Here is a 6,077-nt window from a genome sequence, read left to right as displayed (position 1 = left end):
GAGCCGAATGACTGGAAACGCCAAAGAGCCGACCGTTGTCGACAGAGCAGTGGGCTGACTTCGGAGACACCGTAGGCAATCAGAAACAACGTCGATGATCGTACGAGTCGAACAAGATATTTTTTCCTTAGAAACACAGTCGATGATCATAGGCGATAAAATTTTTTTTAGAGGTTTGGAAATAAAAAAGTAGAGGAAAATAAAAAAGTAAAAGGTAGAAGATAACTTTACAAGGAATACGCGGGCTCCAAAAATTTTGTACCGTCAATTTTGTTTTTTCTTTGCCACCTATTATTTTATTATTTGATGTATCATAATACTTTTTCAATAGTATTATATTCATATGTTATGAAAATGGGTATTTGGTGTAGTGATTGGGCATTCTCTAGATAGGGGGATAGACTTGGTTTTGGCCTAAGTCTCTAGAACTAACCAGAAAATAGAGGAAAAACACAACACACTATCTCAACTTCTTTCTCTTTCTCAATACATTCCCTCTCTCTAGAGTGCTTGGAAATTTTGTCGAAACTTTAGGAGAACTCTTGGGGAAATTTGCTGCAGGCTTGAAGGACTTGAAGCTTGGAGTAATTGGGGCATAGCTAAAATTTGAATTCCTTAATTAAGGTAAGGTTTTACTCTGATTTTTGTTAAGATATCTACTACAGGTGGAGGTTTTCTTGGGAAAAAAACCCACGGTCTGATTTTTGAGTTTTGATGGGTTATAGGTTAAATATTGGGGTGGTTATCCTGGTTATGTTGCTTTGATAGGAATTGTAGGTTGAATTCTGAGTGCAGGGGTTGATTTGGCTGAGAATTGGTAAGTTTGGCTAAGGAAAACGTAGTGAAAAATGCATGGATTTCTAGGTTTCGGGGCTCGAGCTGCGGCCCACATGAACTCAAAGGCCTAGGAGCCTCGAATTTTTCCCAGGTGTCGTGGTGTAGGCTGAGGCGAACCGCGGCCCATCTCCCTTTGATGAGAACCAAAGTCTCTGTAACTTGTGGCACGCCGCGACCCTAATGGGCTGGGTCGCAGCTCAAATAAAAAATGTTGGCCAATTGAAGGTTTTAAGCTCAGATACCCAAATCTTAAGGCTCGAGAAGGATTCTACTACCCGGTTTAGTATGATTCGAGGTCCCGAATGCTAGTATTTTAATCCAAAGTTCTTAATTGGTCAGGACTAGTTGGATATCTATTTATCATTACGTTGTGACTAGGTTTTACCGCTCAGGCTCGGGATTAGGGATTGTGCTAAGGATCGCTTTGGGTTGTCAGCTCGGGACACAAGGTAAGAGAACTATTTGTGTCCGTAGAGCTATGTTGTGTTGAGTGTTGTGTGTATTGTTTATAGCTATTATGTCATACATGTGATTGTGACCGATCGACAAGAGCCAGAAGCGGCAAAGGCCAGGAGTGGAAGTGGTGGGGAATGGCAAAAGCTGGGAGCGGCAAAGGGCTGAGATTGGTGTTAAGCATGTTTAATGTAGGACGCTAGGGGAGACCCTTTAAGGGGATGTACACACGCATTTGGTTAAGACCGCAGACTCGGTGCCTGATAACGCACCCTGATCGGCGGCCATCGTTGTACTGTTGTGCTACCGTACTACTGTGTTGTTGCGTTGTTATGATGTTGTGCTATCATTCTGTTGTGTGTTCCAATAGAAACTTGTAAATTGTTTGTTGTCCTTGATTAAATATTTATTTGTTGAAATAAATTATTGTATGTTGTGCTATGAAGTTCTCTTGCTGGGCCTCAGCTTATGTGCTAGTAAGGGAAAGGAAAAGGTCGATCAACCATGAGTTAGAAGGCATGGAGCAGTGCGTACATGTTTTGCCTACTTGGCCGCCACAGCTGGCCTTTTTGAGGAGCGGTTATAAATTTCTAATTTTGTCACTTACATCGATTGTTAGTAACTTTTTGAGTTGTAAATATGTTCCTAATAATATTTTGGGATCCTAATGTAACAGTTTCATGATTTAAATGAATGTCCAACCTTTTATACCAAAATCTTATTTAAATGATTCTTCATTTTAATTAACCACACTTTTTGGTCTAATACCTCGATTAGCGAGCTAATGGTACATTTTAAAATCACATGGTAACGACTCTTGGGTAGAAGGACGTTACAACTTGATATCACAGCGTGCCAAGGTTTATGGTTCCTAGAGATTGACCAAACATGTACGCTCGTTTCCAGAGACAAGCTCGACTCAGGGTCAGTTTGTATTAAATGAAATAATTGTCTAGTTGCTTATTTGATATGCCTTATCTGCTTGTTAATATAGGGAGCATGAGCATTATACATTTGTGTTTGACTATGCTTTTTGTATGTGGCCATTGTGTTGTCTGTCCTTGCTCGGGGAATGGTTTTAAATGGGATTACCATATTTGATGGATTTAGTCATTGACTGTAGAAAGATTTAGAAGTTATGCATTCGAGGCAGTCAAGTGGAGGAGGCATTGTTAATGCAGGGGTTGGGAATAGAATTCGGGGCCAGAATCCTCCATCTGCCCCCTGGGATTGGCAGCAGGTGTTCACTGACATGCAAGCAAGACTAGAAAAGCAAGAGGAAGAGATTAGGTGGTTGAGACAGTGGGTTCAATCAGAGAATGCTTCTCTATGTGTTTTGGCAACAATGGCATAAGTTTTGGTTCAACCTGAGGTTCAAACAGAAGCATTATCCTCTAGTTTTCGAAGGGGGCTTAGATCCGTTAAGAGATGAACAATGGATAAGCATGGTTAGCTCCATCCTTGACTATATAGGAGCGGAAGGTAATGATAGAGTGGCTTGTGCCACCTACATGTTGCGGGAGGATGCTCAAACATGGTGGGAAGTGGTATCCCTGACCCAAAATGTTGTTATGATGGGTTGGGAGGAGTTTAGACAATTTTTCTACGAGAGGTACTACTGTGACTCAGTTCGAATTGCGAAGACCAATGAGTTTATGATTTTGGTTCAAGGCAGTAAGACAGTGACAGAGTATGTCAACCAATTTGATGGGTTAGCCAAGTTCACTTTTGATTTGGTACCGACGGATGTAGCCCAGAAGGAATAATTCATTCGAGGGTTGAACCTTTGGGTGGCCCAGAGAGTTAGGATATCTCTAGTCCATGAGATTTCTTCCTACGCTTAGGCGGTAGGGAGGGCCCTTTCTACAAAGGACGCAGGAGGTGAGATATGGAGCAAGGGCGTTGTGGGGCAGGAAACTCAAGCAATAGTACCCACATTTGTGTGAGCAGGTAGGGGATGAAGCCCCATTAATTAGAAAAGAAAAACCTCTGATAGTTCTACAACTTTTTGTCCTAACAGGAGGAGACATAGTATTTAGGGCAGCTGCCAAGGCGACAATGAGGTCTGGAGAAGTTATCCAATGTGCGTCAGGTGTAGGAGAGGCCATCTGGGAAGATGCCAAGTGAAGACATGTTTTCTATGTGGAATAGTTGGGCACATTAAGAAGCATTGTTTGGAGTCGAAGACAGAAGAACCAAGAAGTACTGATAGCTCAACCTCAGCTCGAGAGTCTGCCTGGCGGCAGCTAGAGCCCAAGGTTGATTCCTCAGAAATGACAGGTTCGCCTTCTAGTTCTAGTTCCTTTATATTTTACTGACTGAGTTTGGTGTGTCGTACCTCTTAGTAGAAATATAGATAGGTGATACCTACCGTATGAAGATTATGCTATGGGACTTGAGAGTGTTTGCCAGGAAAGTTGGTAATTTCCAGGGAATGGGACAGAGTATTACGGGTTGAAAATTAGCAGTAAGAATTTGTTGGGATTGTTATATGATGACCTCGAGATGATCCTAAGTATGGATTAGTTTGCCAAGAAGGGACAACCATGGACTGTAAGAGAGACTGGTGACTTCTGAATTTAAAAGGAGAGGACTCGAGTCTGACCACAAGATGCCTAGTGGTGGTAGGTACCACTAGGGTTATAACAGTTAGATCGGAGGGAACTTGGTTTGTAAGTGGGATTTCAAATGGGTTTACAAGTATTTGTCAGGATTGATGTCACGACTAGGAAATGGAGTGTGCTGTGAGAATAAAGCGAGAATAGAACCAGTATTAGAGACATCATGATGAATGACTCTACTTAAGCAGCCAGAATTAAAGGTACAATCATGGAATTACTTGATTTAAAGGTGATCAAACAGAGCATCTTACCATGGGACATGTCAACGCCAAGGGTTAAGGAGAAGGCCAAGTCTGCAAGAGTGCGTACTATATATGGAAAGCCAAATAAGATAATTGTTAAAAATAGATATCCATCGCCAAGAGTGACAAATTTATTTGGACAAATCATATCTAGCTCGATTAAGAATGCTTTGGAGTAGTTCCTGTTAAGAACATAATATAAGTAATCACTACTACAAAATTGGGGTTTCCCGACACCCAACCACGATAGTCAACTCTGTTGACTGTCATATTTCTTAGTGCGACTCTACGCCAACAGTTAAAAACTGTAGGCATAGAAACCAACACCGACAGTGAATAACTGTCACCGTTGCTTTTGACTGTCGATATTGACCCCAACGCCGACAGTTAATTTGAGACCAATGCCGATAGTTTAAAACTAATGTACTTGACCCCCAACGTCGACAGTTAATTCGAGACCAATACCGACAGTTAAAAATTGTTGTAGTTGACCCCTGTAGAGTCCAAGAACTTTACTTAGCTAATTATTTAGTAGTATTATAGTATGTATAGTATTATCTTTGTAACTGTGGATTTTTGGTTCAGACCGGGAATTATTTGGACACTCATAGTAGTACATATAGAATTTCTAAGTTTAACCTATAGTTTAAGAATATTAAGTATAACCTAAGGTTTGATTATATGACTGATATTAAGGATAATATTTGTTATATTATAAGGTTTAGATTTCAACCAATAGGATTTTAAGCACATGTTAGGAATGGGTAATTAAGGATTAAGTATTTTTGAGGATTAAATTAAATAAGGGTAAAGTTTGAATGTTATAGGGTCAGTCAGCACCTTTGAATACGTTGAAGGCTTAGTCAAGGCTGTTCACTCCATTCAAACTTAGCTAAAAATGTGTAATTTCGTGTTTAAATATTCAGCGTGTGCCGATATATCGCAGCTACAGGGGCGATATATCGCAGCACGTAGATACGGAAAACACGAGACAATGCACGGTCGCTTCGGGCATACTGGCCCAGGCGATATATCGCCTACAGGGGGTGATATATCGCCTCCTCCAGCATGTTTTCAAACATTTTTTAATTCTTTTCCTTTCAGCCATTCAAACTCCTTCATAAGTCCAGCATCTTTTGAACGAGTCTTCAGCCTCTGCTGAGCGATTATTCAAATTATTTTCACCTAAAAAGCCATTATTTTTATTCAAGTAAAATCAAGATACTTTCATTCCCAAACTCTATAAATAGGACCTAGTACCCAGCCATTATTCACCTTTTGCTCTAAGTTCAGAAGCTGCTAGTGTTAAGTGAGTGTGAGAGTGTAAACACCTGGTTTGGGAAAATCATAAGCTTATCAAACACTTTGGGAAGTGAGGTTCTATAGTATTTCGGTTGTTGTGTAGATTGGTCTTTCAAGTCTTTGAGGTAAACCAAAACTCTAGCTCATTGTTTTATGTTATTTTCTTTCTCATAGCCTTCTACTCAGTTTCCTAACCTCATTCTTATTTTGGTTAGGAAAATCTAAGCTCTTGAGCACATAAGTTTTGGTAAGTGTGACTTTCAATGGTTTAGTCTTCCCATTTCCTTTTCATCTCTTTTCTTCTTTAGACTCACTCTTTATATATGGTTTTCGGAGTGTTCCAAAAGTCCCAACTCAGTCCACATATCCCAGTAACTTTGGTAAGGAAAATAGGGTAGAATCAATATGTTATATGCTTATGTCATCTTATGTTTTATGTTATTAAATGTATTATGATATGTATGTATGTATGTAGGCTTGGGCATATGACCCATATGACTAACAAGACCCCAAAAGATTATGGGCATATGACCTACTTAGCTAGTAGGACCCCACTTAATCTAATGGGCATATGACTTGTTTAGTCTATGGGACCCCAAGTAACAATGGCCATTATAATAAG

Source organism: Humulus lupulus, chromosome 3, assembly GCF_963169125.1.
Source record: "Humulus lupulus chromosome 3, drHumLupu1.1, whole genome shotgun sequence".
Lineage (NCBI taxonomy): Eukaryota > Viridiplantae > Streptophyta > Magnoliopsida > Rosales > Cannabaceae > Humulus > Humulus lupulus.
The sequence above is the reverse complement of the archived record's forward strand: the minus strand, read 5'-3'. Positions refer to the sequence as shown.